Raw genomic sequence first — 26,016 nt, 5'->3', positions numbered from 1 at the left:
CTCCAGAAAGAAGGAAGAGACGGAGCCAAAGCAAAAACAACACCCAGTTGTGGATGTGACTGGTGATAGAAGCAAAGTCTGATGCTGTAAACAGCAATGTTGCATAAGAACCTGGAATGTTAGGTCCATGAATCAAGGCAAATTGGAAGTGGTCAAACAAGAGATGGCAAGAATGAACGTCGACATTTTAAGAAGCAGCAAACTGAAATGGACTGGAATGGTGGAATTGAACTCAGATGATCATTATATCTACTACTGTGGGCAACAATCCCTGAGAAGAAATGGAGTAGCCATCATAGTCAACAAAAGAGTCCGAAAGGCAGTTCTTGGATGCAATCTCAAAAATGACAGAATGATGACAGCTAGAATCAAGATTTCTGGGAGAAATATCAATAACCTCAGATATGCAGATGACACCACCCTTACGGCAGAAAGCAAAGAAGACCTGAAGAGCCCCCTGATGAAAGTGAAAGGGGAGACTGAAAAAGTTGGCTGAAAACTCAACATTCAGAAAACTGAGATCATGGCATCTGGTCCCATCACTTCATGGCAAATAGATGGGGGAAACAGTGGAAATAGTAACAGACTTTATGTTTTCTTTTGGGCTCCAAAATCACTACAGATGGTGACTGCAGCCATGAAATTAAAAGACGCTTGCTTCTTGGAAGGAAAGTTATGACCAACCTAGACAGCATATTAAAAAGCAGAAACATTACTTTGCCAACAAAGGTCCATCTAGTCTAAGCTAGGGTTTTTCTAGTAGACATGTATGGATGTGAGAGTTGAACTATAAGGAAAGCTGAGTGCAGCAGAATTGATGCTTTTGAACTGTGGTGTTGGAGAAGACTCTTGAGAGTCCCTTGGACTGCAGGGAGATCCAACCAGTCCGTCCTAAAGGAGATCAGTCTTGAATATTCATTGGAAGTACTGATGCTGAAGTTGAAACTCCAATACTTTGGCCACCTGATGCAAAGAACTGACTCATGTGAAAAGACCCCTATGCTGGGAAACTTTGAAGTCAGGAGGAGAAGGGGACGACAGAGGATGAGATGGTTGGATGGCATCACCGACTCAATGGACATGAGTTTGGGTAAACTCTGGGAGTCGATGATGGACAGGGAGGCCTGGCGTCCTGCAGTCCATTGGGTCCCAAAGTGTTGGACATGACTGAGCGACTGAACTGAACTGAACTGAGAATAGTAGTAGAAGTTAGAATGGCAGTTGGTCATCATATCGTGTATATCACTATAGGGTATTTCAGAATTTTAGCTCTTACTGGTTCTGAAAGAGAAACTCTGGCAGGTAGTCTTAACTTACAGTGGGATAAAAGTAATTCATATCTTTCATTGTCCCTTGGTAACTTTAAATTATTTTTTGTTATGATTTAATTCCCCTTTCTCTCCAATTGTCAATTTCCTGCTCATCGTCTCAGTCTCTAGACCCCCTTGCTTGTTACATACAGGCTAATATCTCAAGGATGAAAGTCCCATAGAATGCTGGACTTATTTCAATATATTCCTCCGTTATCTAGGATCCTGGCTTCTTTGGTCATTCTCAGATAATATCAAAAATTATATACACACACACATATATATGTGTGTATATTATATAATCCTCTGTAATACAAAAGTATAAGTATTTATATAAAGTTATAATATGTATTTTTAAGTCTAATTTTTCTAGTTTTCAGAGAAAGGGTTGTCTTGATAAAAACCAGTATGTTAAAGCTGAATGCAAAGTTTTCTCTTTAGAGAAAGTGAAGGGTCTACTTAAATTTGCTCATTATACTGTTTTCAATATTTATAAGTCTCTTTCTATTTTGTAAATAACTTCATTTGTATCATTTTTAAAGTTATGTTTCATATACGAATGACATGGTATTTGTCATTCTCTGGCTTCACTTTGTATGATAATCTCTAGGTTTATCCATGCTGCTGCAAATGGCATTATTTCATTCTTTTCTGTGACTAATATTCCATTATACATATAAACACCATATTTCTATATCCATTCTCTATCCGTGGATATTTAGGTTGCCTCCACGTCATGGCTGCTGTCAGCAGTGCTGCAGTAAACATTGGGGTGCATATATCTTTTCAAATTATGGTCTTCTCCAGATATATTTTGCCTTGGAAACGAACAGAGATCATTCTGTTGTTTTTGAGATTGCATCCAAGTACTGCGTTTCGGACTCTTTTGTTGACCATGATGGCTACTCCATTTCTTCTAAGGGATTCTTGCCCACAGTAGTATATATAATGGTCATCTGAGTTAAATTCACCCATTCCAGTCCATCTTAGTTCGCTGATTCCTAGAATGTCAACGTTCACTCTTGCCATCTCCTGTTTGACCACTTCCAGTTTGCCTTGATTCATGGACCTAACATACCAGGTTCCTATGCAATATTGCTCTTTACAGCATCGGACTTTGCGTCTATCACCCGTCACATCCACAGTTGGGTATCGTTTTTGCTTTGGCTCCATCCCATCATTCTTTCTGGATTTATTTCTGCACTGATCTCCATTAGCATATTGGGCACCTACTGACCTGGGGAGTTCATCTTTCAGTGTCCTATCCTTTTGCCTTTTCATACTGTTCATGGGGTTCTCAAGGCAAGAATTCTGAAGTGATGGACAGAGAGGCCTGGCGTGCTGCAATTCATGGGGTCGCAGAGAGTTGGACACGACTGAGTGACTGAACTGAACTGAACCAGATATATTCCCAGGAATGGGATTGCTCAGTCATATGGTAGTTCTATGTTTAGTTTTTTAGGGACCCTCCATACTTTTCTCCTTAGTGGTTGTACCAATTTATATTCCCACCAACAGTGTAGGAGGATTCCTTTTTCTCTACACCCTCTCCAGCATTTACTGTCTGTAGATTTTTTGATGATAGCCATTCTGACCAGTGTGAGGTGATACCTCATTGTAGTTTTGATTTGCATTTGTCTGACAATTAGTGATATTGAGCATCTTTTCATGTGCTTTTTGGCCTTCTGTATGTCTTCTTTGGAGAAATGCCTGTTTAGGTCTTCTGCCTGTTTTTTGATTGGACTGTTTGTACTTTTTGACATAGAAATGCATGAGCTGTTTGTTTATTTTGGAGATTAATCCCTTGTTGGTTGCTTTGTTTGCAGATATTTTCTCTTATTCTGTGGGTTGTCTTTTCATTTTGTTTATGGTTTCTTTTGCTGTGCAGAAGCTTTTAAGTTTAATTAGGTTCCATTTGTTTATTTTGTCTTTGTTTTCATTACACTAGGAGGTGGACTCAAAAAGATGCTGCTGTGATTTATGTCAGAGTGTTCTGCGTATGTTTCTCTAAGAGTTTAAAAGTGTCTGACCTTATGTTTAGGTCTTTGATCCATTTTGAGTTTATTTTTCTTTATGGTATTAGAGAATGTTCTTAGTTTTCATTTTTGAAATGGAAGCCAGGAAGATGCTTAACACATAAAAACATTTCACATATGGAAGTGTATTTCAAATATGCACAGTCACAAGAATAATCTGAGTGCTTTTATGTAATAGATTCCTGGGATCACACCATTAAAGTAGATTAGAATTTCCAGGAAAGGGTCACTAAGTTACAGATTTAGTGGATTAACAAACCTACTGCATAAACCTCATGATCAGGGAACTTCAGAACATAGTATGTGTGTTTTTATTGGATTAAGTGCTGTATCTAAATAGATATTCTGTGAGACATCTGGTATTGGGAAGACATTTATTAGCAAGATTAGTTATTAAAGTTGCTCAATGAATGTATATGTAAATGAAACAAAGACATATTGGTATCCTTCTATTCATCTACCCTGTCCTTAAGGTAGGCAGTTCAAAACAGTGTGACCAAACTATTTCCAGTGCTTCTAAAAATTCTACCATTAAGGTGTGCAGTTTTTTTTTTTTTTTTTTTTGCTTTAGGTATAGATGGACAAGAACTAATATTTGTTAATGTCTGCATTAAATCTCTTTTTAAAAATTCAAAAATTTTAAAAATTCAGCGTATACTATTAAATGCCTATTTTATATCAACCTAGGTGACAAAAACAGTAAAGATAGAATGGTAGGCGAAGCAGATAAGATCATTTGCCTCAAGCAACTTGCACTCATTCCATAGATAATATTCCAAAAAGTCTATTTGAACTCATATTGTTTTTTTGGACACTGTCTCTATCCTAAAATGTATGTTTTTCCTCATAAGCACGCTTTTTTTTCCAGCTTTGGCTATTGGGATCTCTTTCATTTGATAACAAGGTCTCTGACATACCATCATTGTTTTGTTATCTGAGCACTTCCTTACTTTCTGGCACCACAAGATGCCCCAGGCTCAACTTATTTATTCGCTGCCCTGCTCCTAAAATCAGTCATTTCTCCAAGGACTTCTTCCTTTTATTAGAGAACATGATTAGAAACCAAAGTCTAAGTGTTAGGTATGCTCTTTGTTATGGGAGTATCGTTGTTTCTGGAGTCTTTCAGCTGACAGAGCAGGGAAATAGATGTGAATGTATTATATATTTCCAGTGGACAGAATCTGGATCCACTTTTCTAAAGTTCACTACTTGCAGAAGTACTGTTTCAACCACCTATAATTGTAATTAAGGCCAACAAGCCTCTTTTTCTTACCCAACCCTAAGATCAATAAAACACAGCATATGAACAGAAGGCTTAAATATGTGAGAGGAAGCACAGGTATAACATCCCTAGTACACACATTAAAAGGAGCTGCTTACTCTTCCAGTGCTTTGGTAAGCCTACAAAAAGTGTTGCTACATTTAAAGAAAAGATACTTTTGAATCTCAATGTTTTCCTCAGGAAAATAGGGACTATTATTTCTGGAAGGAATACTATACACCAGGGCTGCCTCCCTAGATTTCCCACTTGACCTACCTTACACAAAGGAAGTAGAGAAAACAAAGATTAACAGCACTGGACATTGATGATCTTGTTTGACTTTTCCCCTTGGTCACATAGATCAGACTGTGTTCTTTCATTTATGGGTGAGAAGTTTGATGGGGGTAAAACAGATGGCCTAGGGCAAATAAGACACAAAGTCACTCTGTGTTCTACCTAAAGGTTTTAAAGTCATTCATGCGAGGTTGGAGACAGTTTGAGGACAATTTGGTCTAATACATCCAGAACTATGGGGAGCGGGAAAGGTAATGTGTGGCTATAGATTTTAAGATGAGCAAGTTTTCTAAGCAAGTGGCCTAGAAAGGAGTGAGAAAATTAAAGCAAGAAAAGGAAGAGTTTGGGTAATGATAATTAGATACAGGCATGGCACCTTGGAAGTTGTCTGTACTAGAAGCACATAAGACTGTTATTCAGTTTTTACATTTTAACCTTATATTATCAGATAATTATATATTTAAATGAAGTTTTTAAAGTGTTTATAGATTTATACTCTTATAATAATGTAAATCCTACATAGAATCATGCTGTTTCTATGATCAAAACTCTAGGAAATCGTCATATTTTTTATGTCACCTTAGAGCAATTTTGTTCAGTTATAAGATTTATCCATTACTAGTCAAAATTCAATTGTTCAAACAAGTTAATAGATGCACATTTTCTGTCTTTTGTGCTTTCAAGTTTTTCCATCTTAAAATATAGTGTATCTCTCTATTTCTTTCAAGTTCTCAGTATGAAGAAGTTATTGCTGTCTTATTAAATTAATTCATAGGTCTTCTGCAAAATGAAAACTTTGGAGTAAAAGGTGATTTACAAAATGTGGTAACATAAAACCTACCTTTTGAAGTTTAATATTATGTGGAACCAAGGAAGAGAGAGAGAAGATGAAAGAGCTTGTTTCAAGAGGTGAAGAGGGAACTCTTCACACCCAGTCTATTACTTCAAGTTAGAAGTCTCTAAAACAATGCTGGCTTGAAAACAGTGGAGTAAATGATCATTAAGATATCATCTCCAATACTCTGAAATATGTGATGCTTAGGAGAGTGTTTTAGAAATTGAAGACAAAGAGTCAAATTTATGGGGGACAATAAAAGCATAAAAACTGACCATGTTATTCAGTGTAGGCAGGTAATTTCAGTGATCTGGAAAACCAAAGAAGCCAAAACTGAACGTAGGCTTGTTATCCTACTTCCTGTGTATAAGTGGAAGAATGTGGCAAACAAATGGATCCTATCCCTGAAGAAGTCAAAGACAGACATGCTTAGAACATCTCATGTTGGAAGATATATGACATTATCTAAATGACAAATCGGAATACTATATATATCTGAAAATCAGATTCATTTATATTGTAGGCAGTATTTTGTCATTTCAATGAGACACAAGGCTATACTTACCTTAAAGCAAGTCATCTTATCAGATAAAAGATAAATTTCCAAGTGCCATAAAGAAAAATTTTCAAGACCTTCTGGCATAAGGTCCAAATAATTAACAAGACAGGAAACAAATACTTGTCTGTTTCAAATATCTCAATAGGAACATGCAAACAAGATAAACATAGAAAAGCATTGTCAAAAATCTCAAAGAAATATAAGGGAATCCAGAATTTGGTATCTTGTCAGATATTATTCTAGGGTAAAGCCAAGAGAAAAAGGATCTTAAGTGCAAAATAACTTAAGCTATACTTGTATTTGTGAGCCCTTCTTGAGCAGTTTTCTAATGGATCGTCTTGATTCAACCAAATGACTAATGGAAAAGATTATGAGCATTTAATGTATTTTAAAACATTTTATACTAAAAAACAGGTTGACATAAAGTGAAAATTTTTTTTGTGAAAATGTTATGTTACATGCTATGACAAAAAAGATAATAAATTTCATAAAGAGAAAAGAAAGAGAAAAGTAAAATGAGTTCATTAGAAAACAAGTGAGACTCAAATGATAGCATGAAAATCTGGTAGATCAGATACTAGTTGGTTAAATAAGAAATCAAGAAACAGAAAATTTTCTGAGAAAGTATAATATAAATGTAGTTGTTAGAAGAAAAGATATATCTTAAATGTTAAAAGTATTTAAAAGTGTAAAAGCAAAATAAATTATGAGTAAAAAGATAAGTAGGAAATAAAATAAAAATAATTTTAACCAAAAATTTACTGCATTTTGAGACTAGTATCAGTCATATTGATTTATGGAAATAGACTTAACTCAATAATTAAACGGAGAAGGCAATGGCACCCCACTCCAGTACTCTTGCCTGAAAAATCCCATGAACAGAGGAGCCTGGTAGGCTGCAGTCCATGGGGTCGCTAAAAGTCGGACACGACTGAGCGACTTCACTTTCACTTTTCCCTTTCATGCACTGGAGAAAGAAATGGCAACCCACTCCAGTATTCTTGCCTGGAGAATCCCAGGGACAGAGGAGCCTGTTGGGCTGCCATCTATGGGGTCGCACAGAGTCGGATATGACTGACGTGACTTGGCAGCAGCAGCAGCAGCAATAATGAAAATTTTTAAATAAAAATTTAAATGGCTTACAGAGTAAGATTCAACTATATGCTGCATCTAAGAGATACTTCCATAACAAAGTGATTCATCATCTGAGAATAAAGGGAAAGGCAAAGATATATAGGAATTTAAAAAGTAATTAGAAAGCATTGGCTGTATTGCTGCTTGTGACAAAGCAGAATTAAAGCCAGATATCATTAAATGTTATAAGTAACTGAGAAAACATGTATGCTCAAGAGAAACAATGGAGAGGACAGAAAAAAAAGAATAGAAACTTAATAATGGGAACATACATGGCATCACTCTCAGTATATGACTAGTCAGGTGGACAAAGAATAATACTGTTTACGAAAATGAAAAAATGAAATAAACCAATTTATAAAGCTAGAAAAAGAACAAAAATCAATTCAACATTTAATATTAGGAAGATAATAAGAAAAATAAAAACAGAATAGAAACAGCAGATGTGGCTAATATATCAAAATACAAGGGGGGAAAGAGCCACTGAAAGAGAATAAATTAGTATAAGTTATAAAGACCACATTGCATACCACTTTTCAAATAAATTTGCATTTAAAGAAGTAGATTCATCTTTTAGGAAAACAAATGACTACGGAAAAGCTTAAAGAGACCATTAGAAGATATAAGCATTAATGAAAAATCTCATGAAAAAAATAGTTGTTGTTCAGTCACTAAGTCGTGTCCGACTCTTTGCGACCTCATGGACTGCAGCACACAAGGCTTCCCTGTCCTTCACTACCTCCCCGAGTTTCATCAAACTCATGTCAATTGAGCTGGTGAAATTACGCAGCTCAGATTGTTTCAAAAAAGAATTCAACTAAATTGACAAAATCAGAAAAGCCCAATGACATAAAAATAGTTCCAGACAGAGAATAAAGATGGAAATCTTCCTATTTTTCTGAGACAACTGTAACACTTAAGCTTAAACATAATAATAATATTACAGAACTAATGACTTTGGCATAGTAATCAAATATTTTAATGTTTTATTAAATAAAATATTAGAATTATATAATTTAAAAAATGGCTGAGTGAAATTTATTCCTGGAATGCAAAGATAATTATTAGGAAAGTCACATAACACATAAATACCATGAATAGAGTAGTCTATAAACAACAAGCATTTATTTTTCACAATTCTGGAGGCTGAGAAGTCAAAGATCAAGATGCTTGAACATTTGGTTTTGGTTGAAAGCATTTTTATTGTAAACTTACATGGCAGAAGGGGCAAGCTAGCTCTCTGGAGTTTCTTTTATAAAGAAGCACTAATTCTATTCATGAGGGCTCTGCCCTCTAATGCTCTAGTCACCTCCCCAAATACCCTCCTCACTGTAACATCATCTTGAGAGTTAGAATTTCAAAGTATACCTTTTGGGGAGGACAGAAACATTCAGTCCATAGCAGATGACATTAATGGCTGTGTGTCTTGATATCCTACTGGTTTAAGAGGGTGCCCAAGATTGTTTTTAGTTCTTCCTTGAAAGTGAAATTTGCTCAGTCGTATTCAACTCTTTGCGAACCCATGGACAATACAGTCCATGGAATACTCCTGGCCAGAATACTGGAGTGGGTAGCCTTTCCCTTCTCCAAAGGATTTTCCCAACCCAGGGATTTAACCAAAGTCTCCCACATTGCAGGTGGATTCTTTACCAGCTGAGCTACAAGGGAAGCCCAAGAATACTGGAGTGGGTTGCCTATCCCTTCTCCAGCAGATCTTCACAACCCAGTAATCAAACTGGGGTCTCCTGTATTGCAGGTGGATTCTTTACCAACTGAGGTATCAGGGAAGCCCAGTTCTTCCCTGGAGCCTAATTAAATGAATGGTTACTTGCTTGTCATTGTGGAAACTGGGGGAGAAACTTCAGTATCTAATATAACTATTAGGGAATGTTAAGTTGGGTAAACTTTGGTCATATTAGCAGTAAAACACATGGACATATTTTTTTTGGGGCTCATTGAAGTTCTTTTCCCTTATAATAGTAAATATATAGTGTGGAAGTGTGTTAGTTGCTCAGTTGTGTCTGACTCTTTGTGACCACATGGGCTGTACCCTGCCAGGCTCTTCTGTCCATGGAACTCTCCAGGCAAGAATACTAGAGTGGGTTGCCCTGCCCTTCTCCAGGGGATCTTTGCAACCCAGGGATAGAACCCCAAGTCTCCTACATTGCAAGTGGATTCTTGACCATGGAGTCATCAGGGAAGCCCAGTAAATGTATCTTCATTACTAAATAAAGGAAGGGGGAAGAAAGAAACTATCACTAAGAAACAATCAAGTTTAGTATTTGGTATATTATCTTCTATTAAGACTTGACCTTTATTTCTGAACGATGATGACACAGTATATACACAGATTTCATACACTGATTTAAATGGTTTTAATTAAATAATTGATTAATTTTATTCTTTTAAAACTGAAGTAGAGTTGTAGAGTTGATTTACAATGTCGCTTTAATTTGTGGTTTACTACATGGAGCTTCCCTGGTAGCTCAATTGGTAAAGAATCTACCTGCAATGCAGGAGACCAGGGTTCAATCCCTGGGTCGGGAAGATCCCCTGGAGGAGGAAATGGCCACCCATGTCAGTATTCCTGCCTGGGAAATCCCTTGGACAGAGGAGCCTGGTGGGCTACAATCCATGGGGTTGCAAGAGTTGGAAACGACTTAGCAACTAAACCACCACCACCTGGTTTTACAGTTATACAAATGATAAATGCCACAATGACTATAATCAAAATAGAAAAATAATAAAAAGTGTTCATAAGGATGTGGTGAAACTTAATGTCATGCATTGTTGGTGGAAATATAAGAAGCCACTTTGGATAATGGGCCTCCCTGGTGGCTCAGCGGTAAAGAATCCACCTGCAATGCAGAAGACACAGGAGATGTGGATTTGATCATTGGGTCAGGACGATCCCCTGGAGAAGGGCGCAGCAATCCACTCTAGTATTCTAGCCTGGAGAATCCCCTTGACAGTGGAGCCTGGTGGGCTACAATCCATAGGGTTGCAAAGAGTCAGACATGACTGAAGCAACTGAGCATGCATGCACACACTTTAGATAACAGGTTCTTACAAAGTAGTTCTTAAAAATTTTAGCATACACCTAATATATGAACCATCCATTCCATTCCTGCTATTTACTCAAGAGAAAAAGAAACAGAAAAACATTTGTCCACACAAATACATGTACACTAATTTTCATAGTAGCATTATTCTTAATAGCTAAAAAGTGGAAATAATTCAAGTGCCCATCAACTGGTAAATAAACGCACTGTGATTTATCAATGCAAAATGAAATATCATTCATCACGTAAAAATAATGAACTACTAATAGATGATACAAAGTATATGAACTTACAAGTCATCATGCCTAGTGAAAGAGGCAAATTAGAAACAACTGCATTGTACTTCATTTTATTTATATGAAACATCCTAAAAAAGGCAAAACAGTATGGGGAGTAGGTTAGTGTTTGCCTGGAGATGGGAGTGGAAATAAGGATTATCTGCATTCAAGTCTGAAGAACTTTTAGGGGGTGATGAAAATAATTTAAATGGGATACAGTGAAGGTGGCATATTTCTGTATATTTATAAAAATCATTGTATTATACCTAAAAATGATTAAGATTTTGGTAAGTGAATATATCAGTAAATCTGTTTTTAAAGTAATCTGACAGCACATTCTCTATTAAAATTGCCTTTTCATTATCAAAATGGCAGATTTTAAATATTGTGACACTCCCATCTCACTTTGATGTGGCTGAAGTATGGAGCCAATGTCTAATGAGATTTTTTAAGAACTAAGTTAGCTAACAAGTGAGAAACTGCCTGGTGCAGCTTTTGTATATAAAAGCACTCAAAGAAAAAAGAATTCCCATTTACTAATAACTTTAGCCAGCACAGTCAAAGATCCTAGAGAAAACTGATATTCAGTTTTAGTGACAATCTTATCCTTACTGTCTGTTACACTACTTCACACATAGTAGTGAGAGAGTCAATTACTAGGCAGGTTGATAAGAAGTCCAGGGGGCTGGAATGCAAAAGTAGGAAGTCAAGAAATACCTGGAATAATAGGCAAATTTGGCCTTGGAGTACAAAATAAAGCAGGCCAAAGGCTAATAGAGTTTTGCCAAGAGAACACACTGGTCATAGTAAAACCCTCTTCCAACAACACAAGAGAAGACTCTACACATGGACATCACCAGATGGTCAGTACTGAAATCAGATTGATTATATTCTTTGCAGCCAAAGATGGAGAAGCTTTATACAGTCAGCAAAAACAAGACTGGAACTGACTGTGGCTCAGATCATGAACTCCTTATTGCCAAATTCAGACTTAAATTGAAGAAAGTAGGGAAAACCACTAGACCATTCAGATATGACCTAAATCAACTCCCTTACAATTATACAGTGGAAATGAGAAATAGATTCAAGGGATTAGATCTGATACACAAAGTGCCTGAAGAAGTATGGACGGAGGTCCGTGACATTGTATAGGAGGCAAGGATCAAGACTATCCATAAGAAAAAGAAATGCAAAAAATAAAAATGGTGTCTGAAGAGGCCTTACAAATAGCTGAGAAAAGAAGAGAAGTGAAAGGCAAAGGAGAAAAGGAAAGATACACCCATTTGAATGCAGAGTTCCAAAGAATAGCAAGGAGAGATAAGAAAGCCTTCCTAAGTGATCAATGCAAAAAGTAGAGGAAGACAATAGAATGGTAAAGACTAGAGATCTCTTGAAGAAAATTAGAGATACCAAGGGAATATTTCGTGGAAAGATGAGCACAATAAAGGACAGAAATGGTATGGACCTAACAGAAGCAGAAGATATTAAGAAGAGGTGGCAAGAATACACAGAAGAACTATACAAAAAAGATCTTCACGACCCAGATAATCATGATAGTATGATCACTCACCTAGAGCCAGACATCCTGGAATGCAAGGATTCCAGGGCCTTTGGAAGTGGACCTTAGAATCATCACTACAAACAAAGTTAGTGGAGGTGATGGAATTCCAGTTGAGCTATTTCAAATCTTAAAAGATGATGCTGTGAAAGGGCTGTACTCAATATGCCAGAAAATTTGGAAAACCCAGCAGTGGCCACAGGACTGGATAAGGTCAGTTTTCATTCCAATCCCAAAGAAAGGTAATGCCAAAGAATGTTCAAACTACCACACAATTGCAGTCATCTCACACGCTAGTAGCTGCTTAGTCGCTTCAGTCGTGTCCGACTCTGTGCGACCCCATAGACAGCAGCCCACCAGGCTCCACAGTCCCTGGGATTCTCCAGGCAAGAATACTGGAGTGGGTTGCCATTTCCTTCTCCAGTGCATGAAAGGGAAAAGTGAAAGTGAAGTCGCTCAGTCGTGTCCGACTCGTAGCGACCCCATGGACTGTAGCCTACCAGGCTCCTCCGTCCATGGGATTTTCCAGGCAAGAGTACTGGAGTGGGATGCCATTGCCTTCTCCGACACGCTAGTAGAGTAATGCTCAAAATTCTACAAGTCAGGCTTCAGCAGTACATGAATCATGAACTTCCAGACGTTCAAGCTGAATTTAGAAAAGACAGAGGAACCAAATATGAAATTGCCAACATCTGTTGGATCATTGAAAAAGCAAGAGAGTTCCAGAAAAGCGTTTACTTCTGCTTTATTGATTATGCCAAAGCCTTTGACTCTGTGGATCACAACAAACTGTGGAAAATTCTTTGAGAGATGGGAATACCAGACCACCTGACATGCCTCTTGAGAAATCTGTGTGCAGGTCAGGAAGCAACAGTTAGAACTGGACATGGAACAACAGACTGGTTCCAAATAGGAAAAGGAGTACATGAAGGCTGTATATTGTCACCCTGCATATTTAACTTATATGCAGAGTACATCATGAGAGATGCTGGGCTGGATGAAGCACAAGCTGGAATCAAGATTGCTGGGAGAAATATCAATAACCTCAGATATGCAGATGATACCACCCTTATGGCAGAAAGTGAAGAAGAAGTAAAGAGCCTATTGATGAAAGTGAAAGATGAGAGTGAAAAAGTTGGCTTAAAGCTCAACATTCATAAAACTAAGATCATGGCATCTGGTCCCATCACTTCATGGCAAATAGATGGGGAAACAGTGGAAATAGTGACAGACTTTATTTTGGGGGACTCCAAAATCACTGCTGATGATGACTGCAGCCATGAAATTAAAAGACACCTGCTTCTTGGAAGGAAAGTTATGACCAACCTAGACAGCATATTAAAAAGCAGAGACATTACTTTGCCAACAAAGGTCCATCTAGTCAAAGCTATGGTTTTTCCAATAGTCATGTATGGATGTGAGAGTTGGACTATAAAGAAAGCTGAGTGCAGAAAAATTGATGCTTTTGAACTGTGGTGTAGGAGTAGACTCTTGAGAGTCCCTTGGATTGCAAGGAGATCCACCTAGTCCTTTCTAAAGGAGATCAGTCCTGAATTCATTGGAAGGACTGATGCTGAAGTTGCAACTCCAATACTTTGGCTATCTGATGCAAAGAACTGACTCATTTGAAAAGACCCTGATGCTGGGAAAGATTGAAAGCAGGAGGAGAAGGGGACGACAGAGGATGAGACGGTTGGATGGCATCACCGATTCAATAGACATGAGTTTGAGTAAACTCCGGGAGTTGATGATGGACAGGGAGGCCTGGCGTGCTGCAGTCCATAGGGTCACAAAGAATCGGACAAGACTGAGCAACTGAACTGAACTGAGACGCTTTCTCTATCCCTTTTTGTACTTTAATCAAACTCTGCTACACAAAAGCTCTTGAGTGATCAAGCCTGGTGCCTGGAGCTAAATCTTCTTCAGAGATCTCGAATCTGACATTGTTCACCGTAAGTTATCTTGGGGGCTCGTCTGGGATATTCAGGACAAGGTAAGAACATGCAGGAGCTCTTGCCTCTGCGCTTTCTCAGTATACACATTTTCTACCTTACTTTATTAACTCGACAGTGTGATTGTGTGAATGAATGACACGCCTTGCTCAAAGCAAGTGATGAGCCCTGCTCTGTGTTTCGTGGCGCCTTGTAATGACTGAAGGCATTCTGAAAAATGGAGCCTCGTCAGGGGTTTATACCAACCTGCCGATGCCAAGACACACCCAACATCCCTGCAAGGGGAGCGTCCAGAAATGGGCAAAATGTGTGGATGAATGTTTTGAACATGAGGCAAGGGGACAGAAGGAACACAAAATAGCCCTTCTCCCTACTGGAAGCTAAGCAGTTCTTGTAACAGAGTCCCTTTGCTAGAAGTAATCTTGAAAGACTCAAGCGAGTGCACACTAAGATTTTAAACTATACTGAGTTGGCTGACATAGAATAGGGAGAGAAGAAAACTTCTGATAAATTCCTAGATAGACTGTGGGAGGCTCTCCTAAAGTTTACTGACATTGATTCCAAAATTTCAGAGGGAGAAATAATCTTAAAAGATAGATTTCTCACTCGGTTGGCTCCAGATATCTGCCATAAGTTATGAAAATAGGCATTTGGGCCACATCAGTCTTTAAAAAACTGTTACTGCTGGCTCAGACAGTTTATTACAGTAGAGAATATGAGGAGGAAAATAGGAGGCCAAAAAATAAAGAACCAGGCAAAAAACCGAACCCCAACATAGCTGTTAGATCTACTCTGAAACAGCTTGAAAAAATGCCTGGAGGGACCCAGGTGAAAAGGGATGGGCTTGCTATTACTGTGGAAATAAGGGGCACCTCAAGCAGGATTGCCCTCAGGCATCTAAGCTGCCCCTGAGGCATAGGACCCAGAGGTCGCACTCTCAGGACACTCAAGCTTGGTCCCTGGTCCGAAAGCTAAATCTTCTTCTTCTTCAGAGATCATGAATCCAAACTGACATGGTTCACTGTAAGCTCTCAGTAGGCTTTTATGTAATTTATTGAATAAAAATTAAAGAACACGTGTATCAATATTACCATGTTTACTGAAGAATTATTTTAGAAGCATCTGTAAAAAAAAGATTGTGCAACTAGGTGAATGTATTTTTATATCCTAATGGACAATATTCCCTTTATTATAAAAAAAAGATTTTTAAAAAGACTAAATCATTCACTTTTTTGAATGAAATATTTAAGATTTTAAATTGTATTAGGTTTTATGATATCAAACATATATTTAAGATATTTTTCAAACTGTCACTGAATAATCAAACATGGAGAATCAAAGTCCTGAAATCAAAAAATCTTTGAACTGGCAGTAGCTTTGAAATTCTATTTTCCATCTCATGTTCCATAAGAGGATTTATCTGATCATCTGTGAATTTAAGGACCCAGTTGAGAGAAATCAAATTCTAATTGTAGAACTGACTGCAAAATGAGATCACATTAGAGCTGTAAGGGTGTATATCTTCATCAAAATTCAACAAACACCAAAATGAGCAACTTCAAAATTTTCACGAAGAAGCCTATAGAGAAAAGAAAGAGAAAGAAAAACAAATTAGCAAGATAGTATTTTAAACTTCATGATAAGTGTATCAGGTGCTTCCTAATGAGAAGGAGTTTGAACTTGGGACAGGATGGAGTAGCTGTGCTCCTCTTCTGTAAGGAACTGGGCCCCATCTGGTTGCTGCCCCTGAGTTTCTGCTGTTGTAGAAACTCCTGCATGCTGGTCCTGGTTCATACTTTGAATCTGCTGTACCCGAGAAAGGGGAGGATTAGGGAATGTGTTTGTGGTCCTTGAGAAAGAGATGACAAAGTTTGGTAGAAGTGTCATAGACCATCCTGCAGTCTGGGAAAGGTTTGAAAGGTTGTCTTGGGGGTATAGGGGGCCTTCAGAAGAATCCCTTTCTAGAAGGAATGGTGCATTGTGATTATTTCAGACTACACCCATAGGGTCCTGTGTCAGTTAATACTTCCTGAAGCTGAAGATCTGCTCATGGCAATACGAATATTTACTGTGCAGCCTCAGGGCTTCTGAATTACCATACATTAGTCTGCTGTTAGTAGATAATAATTGATTTTCAGAACGTTCTGCATGATTATGTAGAGAGCTCTAAAGCAGTACTCCTTTTTAGAAATTAGAACTTTAGATCCTTTTGTAGTTCATGAGCGTGATGATTGAGTGTTCACGCTGTTGCGTGACATGTGCCTCCCTGCAAACCTTGTTACGACACCGGCACATTACCCATCTGATGTGAGAAAAAAAAAAAGAAAAAGAAATTAGAACTTTAAGGAAAAGTACAAGTGTGTATAGGACATCTGTTGTGTATGGTTATGACAGTTATTTTGTGCATATGCCGTGTTTAGGTTATCGGCACTATGAATTTTCCTATTCTTTTGAAATGACTTCCTGATTACTTTGGAAGAGAAAATATTTACTGTTATATTCTTACATCTTTTCACTGCAGAGAATACATATATTACGGTAAGTTTGACCGTTGGTTGCACATACTGGCTCATGTTCTCCAGTACAAGTATATGGTGAAAGTATGAACTGCATACAGTTTGTCTGCAAAATATTAAACAAAAACATGAAACTTATCAAATAACACAGACTAAAAAATGTTCTTCAAGTCTAATATGAAATGCCACACATCTAAATGTGTTAAATATATTCTGTATATAAGTTTAAGAACAAACCGCAATAGAACCACTACGCACTTAAAATGTAAAATATTGTTAATATTTTTTATGTCTATTACACTTTACAAAAAGACCAAACAATTTTGTTGTTAAAATTCACAACATTACAAATGTTATTAATTTATCATTTTTAAATTCCGAAAGACTTAAGGGTTATCATACCTTATCCATTTTTACTTTATATCGGAGGAAAGCTTCTGGGAAAAAAGAGATAAAAATGATATAGAATGAAAACAGGCATAGTCTCTGGTAGTAAGTGACACATCTTAGTAGCAGAAATGAAAATTGCCTATACTAACAATGCAAATATGACAGCAAAACACTAAATTCACAAAATAGAACAAAATCAAAAAACCTTTTTAATTCCCAGACTAATCTTACAGTGTGAAAAGTAATGTCCTTTTTCTTTTTTTGCCATGCCTTGAGGAATATAGAATCTTAGTTCTCCAACCAGTGATTGAATTCATCCCCCCGTGCAGTGGTATCATAGAGTCCTAACTACTGGGCTGCCAGGGAATTTCCTGCATTATTTTTTTTTTTAACTATCCCCGTCACCTTACTTTAGAGATACCATTGTCTTTTCATCTTTGTAGTTGAGATCCTCATCAAAGAAAACAATGCTTTCGAAGTCAATTATGTAAACCCATGGCTGATTCATGTCAATGTATGGCAAAAACTACTACAATATTGTAAAGTAATTAGCCCCCAACTAAAATAAATAAATGTATTTTAAAAAAAAAAGAAAAAAGAAAACAATGCTTTCAAAGTCACTTAATTATGTAAACCCATGGCTGATTCATGTCAATGTATGGCAAAAACTACTACAATATTGTAAAGTAATTAGCCCCCAACTAAAATAAATAAATGTATTTAAAAAAAAAAAAGAAAAAAGAAGACAATGCTTTCGAAGTCACTTAATTATGAAGAAATTAATCAGTACTTCCGGAGAAGGCAATGGCAGCCCACTCCCACTCTTGCCTGGAAAATCCCATGGACGGAGGAGCCTGGTAGGCTACAGTCCATGGGTCGCTAAGAGTCGGGTACGACTGAGCGACTTCACTTTCACTTTTCCCTTTCATGCACTGGAGAAGGAAATGGCAACCCACTCCAGTATTCTTGCCTGGAGAATCCCAGGGACGGTGGAGCCTGGTGGGCTGCCGTCTATAAGGTCGCACAGAGTCGGACACGACTGAAGCGACTTAGCAGCAGTAGCAGCAGCAATCAGTACTTCATTAATCAGTTATTTGTTCTAAGGTAACCTTACTGTATAAATTCTGAAATTTATTTAGCCACCATAAGCTTTAAGGAAGGTAACACAGTGACAAGGTCAACAATGAGTTCCCTTCTTACACAAGGCCTTGAAAAAGAGGAATCAACTGGCAAACATCAAATCAGATTGTCAAGAAATACCAGATCTAGATGAAATCATTTCTCTTCACACTTGGCATATAACAACAATGAAATTGAGCCCCTGAATGGAAGAAGAATTTAAAGTTCTTGAGTTACAGATAAACAAAAACACAAAACCTACTGTTCATTCAAACCCACTACTCTGTATTCTCTTGTCTAGTGTGAAAAATGAAGAAAAGCAGCCACCGCTGCAGTTTAAAATAAGACATTTGTCACATGTTCAGTTTCACTTTACTAGTTTAAGTATTACAAACCCAATAAAATTGGTTTACAGCAGTTGTTTACTGAATTTTCTAGGGTCTGTTTAACTCAGGGCTGGAAATTTTACTCACCAGAACAAAGAAGAAATGCAAAGAAAATGATGAAAATAGCTTTGATCCATGACGAGAAAAAAGACATTTTATCAGGTCAGTAGATGAAAACTTTATAATGGTTGATAACTCATGAACAGAGAAAAATCCTGATTTTTCCTATAAATAGATAAACAGAATCTATAGTCCACACATATAATCTTTGGTAAAGGAACCATTCCAGTCCCCTAGATTACTAATTTAGGTGAACCATTTCATTTTTTCTTCTTCCAACCCTCAGATTCAAGACATAACCTGTAGGCTGCATAGACACTGAGAAAAGCATGGGAGAAAGTCTTGTTTGCGTGGAAAAGAGGCTGCTTACCTTCCTTCCCAGCTCTGTACATCAGCTCTTAAGGAACCTGGCTACATGTAGGGAAACAGGCGCACTTGGGGCCGCCCTCCCAGCAGTGCTGCACACCAGGGCTAACGCCCTTGATTCCGCACCTGATACCTGACAGATCATGGAGAGTGAGACCAGCAGCTTTTGAAACTATCTACTTCACCTTTTCTCCTCAAGTCTCTCCTCAGTCTCCCCAGCTAAGTTGTTCTTCTTGATACAGAAAGGAACTCAGTGGGGAAAGACAAAAGCCCCAGGACAGATAAAACAGATATTCTTTGCCTTCACAGGGGCTGTCAAGTAGTTCTGGAGAGATGCTTCACAAACACCCCTCAACAGATCTTCTCTCAGCAGGAGGCTTGGGGACAACTTGATCTGATGAATCCAGATTTATGGGGAAGAGAGCCAGTAAAAAAAAAAATTATTGTAGATTTTAAGATAGAGAGGATATGTGAAAGGTTTCTAAGCAGTTGAGCTGGAAAGGAACAAGAGGATTTAAGCAGGAAGAGTTTTGTGAACTATAATTACATATATAAATTTGACCCTTCATATCTTTCAATACTAGAATTGAATTATACTCAATTGAAAAATATTTTTTACTTTATTTTATTTTTTTTTAATTTGAGATAATTGTAGATTTACAATTGTAAGAAATAATAAGAGAAATCCAGTTTGACCAGTTTCCCCTAATGGTTACATCATGTAAAACGATTATAGTTTTACAACCAGTACTTGACGTTAGCTAGAAACCTTTTTAGGAGTCCACAACCAAGACTGTGGAACAAGTGTGTGTAGGCAAGGCCTGGGCAATGGTCTGTTTTTAAAGTTCTCAGATGCCTCTCAGGACCAGCCAGCTTTGGGCAAGCCTGGGTCAGGGGACAGGATGTGAATTTCTGGGATAGAAGAGAGAGAAGGCTGGGAAGTTAAGCTGAGAACACATGAAGTGATGCCCTGAATTTTTGTTCAGTAATTTCATCTTCACAGCATAGGTAATGAAAGACACTGAAGGCATTTCAAGTAAATGAGAGATTTGAACAGAGTTATCCTCTTCTTTATTAATTAATCTTTCTCATAGTCTGAGTCATTGGAAAGGGCTTTGGCAGTTCAATGATCAGGGTACAAATTCAGTCTATCCTTCATTTGACTCAATATTTAGACTTTCTAGTGTAACTTTTCTTATTTTCAATGTGAGAGTAATACATCCACATGCCTTTGTTCGTCTTAAATGTTACATGTAAAATACTTAAACTATTTCCATTCAAGTTGTGTAGTTGGGAGATACATGTCACTCTGTTACTGTGCCTTTTCAGAGTGAAGAGACCCAGGGTTTAGAAAGAAACCTTTAAGATTTAGACACCATCGGAGATGCCTATGATGGACCAATTCATATACTGCAGGATATTTTAGGGAAAAGTAAACTGAAGCTTAAAGGGTAAGTTATAGAGAAGCTCTTTATATACCATGCACTTAACTTTATTTATCAACAGAGATTAAGAGAAAGAGAGACAATCTGTGACTCACGGCCGGCTATAAAATTTTGAAATTCACCAGAAAAGGAAATGTTAGACTTGAGGATTTTTTAATATTAACATCATAACGAAAAAAAATGTATATTTTCTTCAAATTGTGGCAGGGATGGTGGTGAGAGAGAAAACACTCTTGAGTTGAGAAGGTAGATATTTTAACAGAGAGAGAATGGAACACAGAGCAGTTTCCATCTTTCCCAAGTCATTATTACTGCAGATAGGGAGCAAAGAAACTCACCACTCTAGGCAATGCTAGAGATGAGGTGCATAGACTTAATTTACGTGTGTAAAGCACAAGCTCCGCGTAATGCTGGACCCTCCCCCAGGTAACTCTATAGTATAGGGTTTTTTTTGTTTTTTTGAGAATACATACATTTAAAAACTGAACTATTCAAGGGCATATATACTAAATGTTCAAAAGTGATTGAATTCTTCTAATGAGCTTCATATCTCAGAGCCCAAAGTGATTTGATAACAGTTAAGACCAGTAGACAAAAGAGCTGGATTAGAAATGGGCAGTTCCTCATGAAACATGTGTTTGGAGGTTAGAGAGTGATGCTTTTTAAAAGAATGTTTATTGACATATTGTTGATTTACAGTGTTGTGTCAGTCAGTCTCAGGTGTACAGCAAAGTGATTGTTATACATACACATATATGTGTGTGTATATATTAATATATACTTTTTCAGATTTTTTTCCATTATGGGTTATTGTAATGCATGCACACTACTATAGATAAAATAAATAACAAGGTCCTACCATAGAGCACAGGGAACTATACTCAGTTCAGTTCAGTTCAGTCACTCAGACATGCCTGACTCTTTGTGACCCCATGGACCACAGCATGCCAGGCCTCCCTGTCCATCACCAACTGACAGAGTCTACCCAAACCAATGTCCATTGAGTCAGTGATGCCATCAAACATCGCCCCCTTTTCCTCCTGCCCTCAATGTTTCCCAGCATCAGAGTCTTTTCAAATGAGTCATCTCTTTGCATGAGGTGGCCAAAGTATTGGAGTTTCAGCTTCAACATCAGTCCTTCCAATGAACACCCAGGACTGATCTGCTTTAGGATGGACTGGTTGGATCTCCTTGCAGTCCAAGGGACTCTCAAGAGACTTCTCCAGCATCACAGTTCAAAAGCATCAATTCTTCAGTGCTCAGCTTTCTTTATAGTCCAACTCTCACACCCATACATGACTACTGGAAAAACCATAGCTTTGACTAGATGGACATTTGTTGGCCAAGTAATGTTTCTGCTTTTTAATATGCTGTCTAGGTTGGTCATAACTTTCCTTCCAAGGAGTAGATGTCTTTTTATTTCATGGCTGCAATCATCATCTGCAGTGATTTTGGAGCCCCCCAAAATAAAGTCTGCCACTGTTTCCACTGTTTCCCCATCTATTTGCCATGAAGTGGTGGGACCGGATGCCATGATCTTAGTTTTTTGAATATTGAGTTTTAAGCCAATTTTTTCACTCTCCTCTTTCATCAAGAGGCTCTTTAGTTCTTTGCTTTCTGCCATAAGGGTGGTGTCATCTGCATATCTGAGGTTATTGATATTTCCCCTGGCAATTTGATTCCAGCTTGTGCTTCATCCAGCCCAGCGTTTTTCATAAAGTACACTGCATATAAGTTAAATAAACAGGGTGACAATATATAGCCTTGACGTACTCCTTTTCCTATTTGGAACCAGTCTGTTGTTCCATGTCCAGTTCTAACTGTTGCTTCCTGACCTGCATACAGATTTCTCAAGAGGCATGTCAGGTGGTGTGGTATTCCCATCTCTTTCAGAATTGTCCACAGTTTATTGTGATCCACACAAAGGCTTTGGCTTAGTCAATGAAGCAGAAATACATGTTTTTCTGGAACTCTCTTGCTTTTGCAATGATCCAACGGATGTTGGCAACTTGAATCTCTTCCTCTGCCCTTTCTAAAACCAGCCTGAACATCTGGAAGTTCACGGTTCACATATTGCTGAAGCTTGGCTTGGAGAATTTTGAGCATTACTTTGCTAGCGTGTGAGATGAGTGAAATTGTGCGGTAGTTTGAGCATTCTTTGGCATTGCCTTTCTTTGGTATTGGAATGAAAACTGACCTTTTCCTGTGGCCACTGCTGAGTTTTCTAGATTTGCTGGCATATTGAGTGCAGCACTTTCACAGCATCATCTTTCAGGATTTGAAATAGCTCAACTGGAATTCCATCACCTGCACTAGCTTTGTTCATAGTGATGCTTTCTAAGGCCCGCTTGACTTCACATTCCAGGATGTCTGACTCTAGGTGAGTGATCACACCATCATGATTACCTGGGTCATGAAGATCTTTTTTGTTCTGTGTATTCTTGCCACCTCTTCTTAAAATCTTCTGCTTCTGTTAGGTCCATACCACTTCTGTACTTTATTGAGCATATCTTTGCATGAAATGTTCCCTTGGTATCTCTAATTTTCTTCAAAAGATCTCTGGTCTTTCCCACTCTATTGTTTTCCTCTGTTTCTTTACACTGATCACTGATGAAGGCTTTCTTATCTCTCCTTGCTACTCTTTGGAACTGTGCATTCAAATGGGTACATCTTTCCTTTTCTCCTTTGCTTTTCACTTCTCTTCTTTTCACAGATATCTGTAAGGCCTCCTCAGACAGCCATTTTGCTTGTTTGCATTTCTTTTTCTTGGGGGATGATCTTGCTCCCTGTCTCCTGTACAGTGTCACAAACCTCTGCCCATAGTTTGTCAGGCACTCTGTCTATCAGATATAGTCCCTTAAATCTATTTCTCACTTCCACTGTATAATCATTAGGGATTTGATTTAGTTCATACCTGAGTGGTCTAGTGGTTTTCCCTACTTTCTTCAATTTAAGTCTGAATTTGGCAATAAGGAGTTTATGATCTGAGCCACAGTCTGCTCCCGGTCTTGTTTTTGCTGACTGTATAGAGCCTCTCCATCTTTGGCTGCAAAGAATATAACTAATCTCATTTCAGTGTTGACCATCTGGTGATGTCCATGTGTAGAGTCTTCTCTTGTGTTGTTGGTAGAGGGTGTTTGCTATGACCAGTGCGTTCTCTTGGCAAAACTCTATTAGCCTTTGGCCTGCTTCATTCTGTACTCTAAGGCCAAATTTGCCTATTACTCCAGGTCTTTCTTGATTTCCTACTTTTGCATTCCAGTCCCCTATAATGAAAAGGACATCTTCTTTGGGTGTTCTTTCTAAAAGGTCTTGTAGGTCTTCATAGAACCGTTCAACTTCAGCTTCTTCAGCTTTACTGGTCAGGACATAGACTTGGATTACCCTAATATTGAATGGTTTGCCTTGGAAATGAACAGAGATCATTCTGTTGTTTTTGAGATTGCATCCAAGTACTGCATTTTGGATTCTTTTGTTGACCATGATGGCTACTCCATTTCTTCTAAGGGATTCCTGCCCACAGGAGTAGATATAATGGTCATCTGAGTTAAATTCACTCATTCCAGTCCATTTTAGTTCACTGATTCCTAAAATGTTGATGTTCACTGTTACCATTTCCTGTTTGATCACTTCCAATTTGCCTTGATTCATGGACCTATCATTCCAGGGTCCTATGCATTATTGTTCATTACAGCATCAGACCTTGCTTCTATCACCAGTCACATCCACAACTGGGTGTTGTTTTTGCTTTGGCCCCATCTCTTCATTCTTTCTGGAGTTATTTCTCCACTGATCTCCAGTAGCGCACTGGGCACCTACTGACCTGGGGAGTTCATCTTTCAGTGTCCTATCTTTTTGCCTTTTCATACTGTTCATGGGGTTCTCAAGGCAGGAATACTAAAGTGGTTTGCCATTCCCTTCTCCAGTGAACCATGTTTTGTCAGAAGTCTCCACCATGACCCGTCTGTCTTGGGTGGCCCTACACTGCATGGCTCATAGTTTCACTGAGTTATACAAGGCTGTGGTCCATGTGATTAGATTGGTTAGTTTTCTGTGATGGTGTTTTTCAGTCTGTCTGCCCTCTGATGGAGAAGGAGAAGAGGCTTATGAAAGCTTCCTGATGGGATATACTGACTGAGGGGGATACTGGGTCTTGTTCTGATGGGCAGGGCCATGCTCAGTAAATCATTAATCCAATTTTCTGTTGATGGGTGAAGCTGTGTTCCCTCCTTGCTATTTACCTGGGGCCAAACTATGGTGGAGGTAATGAAGAAAATGGTAACCTCCCTGAAAAGATCCCAGGCATGTACTGCTATAGTCAGTATAGTACTGCCCCCAACCCTGCAACAGACCACCACCGACCCACGCCTTCACCAGAGACTTCCGGACACCCACAGGCAAGTCTCCTGTGGGGTCACTGTTCCTTTCTCATGGGTCCTGGTGCACAAGGTTCTGTTGTGCCCTCCAAGAGTCTATTTCCCAGTCCTAGGTAGGTTCTGACAGCTCTATAGTGGGGTTAATGGTGACCTCCTCCAAGAGGACTTATGCCATACCCACACCCAGAGGCCCTGTCCCTGAGGCAGACCACTGCCTCGTACCTCCACAGGAGACGCTCAAACACAGTTCTATCTCAGTCTCTGTGGAGTCCCTGGGTCCTGGTGCACACAAGGTTTGTTTGAGCCCTCTGATGTCTCTGGCAGAACAGGGTTTGATTCTAAACGTGAATTTGCCCCTCCTACTGTCTTGCTGGGGCTTCTTCTTTGCCCTTGGACGTGGGGTATCTCCTCACAGCCACTCCAGTGCCTGCCGTCTTACTGGGGTTTTTCTGAATTTGGAGTGGTGGCTGCACGGTGCTGGAGCAGTGAGCGGCCGTGAGCAGATACCCCACGTCCAAGGTTAGGAGCGGTGCCTGGGCTTCGCTGGACTGGCCGTGTGGAGATACCCCACGTCCAAGTAAAAGAATACATGCATGAATTTACCAGCATTCACTGAATAATGTTTTTATATATGTATTCTATAATGAAAAAAACCATGAAAGTAGTTGAATTCATTTTTATAATATGGCTCCAAATTTGTACATTTTAATGGATACTTTCATTAAGAATTAATACTAAGGAAAGCAAATGAAAGTAACTCCCGTGAAGATTATCTCTTAGAGGTGAAAATATTTACTGAAACGGAGAGCAGATCTGATATCACATATATAGCAGCTTGAAACTTGCTTTCTAGCCGTCTGCATTTCTGCCATTAAAACCAAACTTTAAATGAGTTTTTGACCAATCAAATTTCATTCAGTTTCTTGTTGGTTCAGAGGTAAAGAGAAATAGAGGAGCATCAGTCTTGGACTACAAATGAATATCCTAGATTGGTAAAAGCAGAGTTGCCTGGCCTGCCAGGATCACTGAACTGTCTCTTGATGATTTATGAGAGAGAAAATAACATAATTTTTTTCTCC

At 38.4% G+C, this 26,016-nt stretch overlaps 1 protein-coding gene and 1 non-coding gene across 4 annotated transcripts in view; both read left to right on the top strand.

Annotated features, from left to right (window-relative positions):
• The window catches only part of LOC145508636 (uncharacterized), a 331,084-nt gene that overhangs the window by 10,266 nt on the left and 294,802 nt on the right, over nucleotides 1-26,016 (top strand). Inside the window, exons 2-3 of one of the 3 annotated variants that reach the window (XR_014055490.1) lie at nucleotides 18,743-18,852; nucleotides 20,446-20,567. The exons of the other annotated variants lie outside the window; for them this stretch is intronic. The gene's annotated coding sequence lies outside the window, so the exon portion shown is untranslated. The remainder of the gene's footprint in view (nucleotides 1-18,742; nucleotides 18,853-20,445; nucleotides 20,568-26,016) is intronic. 3 annotated transcript variants of the gene reach the window in all.
• Nucleotides 16,483-16,587, top strand: LOC145511852 (small nucleolar RNA U13). The gene has a single exon (XR_014058224.1). It is a non-coding gene; the product is annotated as a small nucleolar RNA U13 (small nucleolar RNA).

This window comes from Giraffa tippelskirchi, chromosome 6 (genome assembly GCF_054371585.1).
Source record: "Giraffa tippelskirchi isolate mGirTip1 chromosome 6, T2T-mGirTip1v1.2.pri, whole genome shotgun sequence".
Taxonomy (NCBI): domain Eukaryota; kingdom Metazoa; phylum Chordata; class Mammalia; order Artiodactyla; family Giraffidae; genus Giraffa; species Giraffa tippelskirchi.
The sequence above is the reverse complement of the archived record's forward strand: the minus strand, read 5'-3'. Positions and strand labels throughout refer to the sequence as shown.